This window comes from Penaeus monodon, chromosome 31 (assembly GCF_015228065.2).
Source record: "Penaeus monodon isolate SGIC_2016 chromosome 31, NSTDA_Pmon_1, whole genome shotgun sequence".
Taxonomy (NCBI): domain Eukaryota; kingdom Metazoa; phylum Arthropoda; class Malacostraca; order Decapoda; family Penaeidae; genus Penaeus; species Penaeus monodon.
In genome coordinates this window covers 2,565,649-2,565,908 of record NC_051416.1, presented here as the reverse complement: position 1 = coordinate 2,565,908, position 260 = coordinate 2,565,649, and the positions used below count along the sequence as shown (strand labels likewise).

Sequence of the window (260 nt, the reverse complement as noted above, 5' to 3'; positions counted from 1 at the left end):
CTTTTCCTTCGTAGTTATTAGTATTAATATTTTTATACTGTATATTCTTCACGAAGCAAATGCATATATTCTTCACGAAGCATGCATATCGTGTGTGCATATGCACTAATGCATATGCACACACGATATGCATAACATCACGGTTATCAACGATGGTGCGCCAGGTCAGTCTGTCTCACAGCAATATATTCAATCATAAATTCCCTGCTCGCCACATACGCATTACTCGAAAAAATATTCCATTCTGTTTAATCTTTTAG

The 260-nt window shown here is 36.2% G+C and overlaps 1 protein-coding gene across 1 annotated transcript in view; it reads left to right on the top strand.

Moving 5' to 3' along the window:
• LOC119592988 (cysteine dioxygenase type 1-like) overlaps positions 1–260 on the top strand; it is a gene marked incomplete at its 5' end in the record, with an annotated part of 24,978 nt that overhangs the window by 412 nt on the left and 24,306 nt on the right.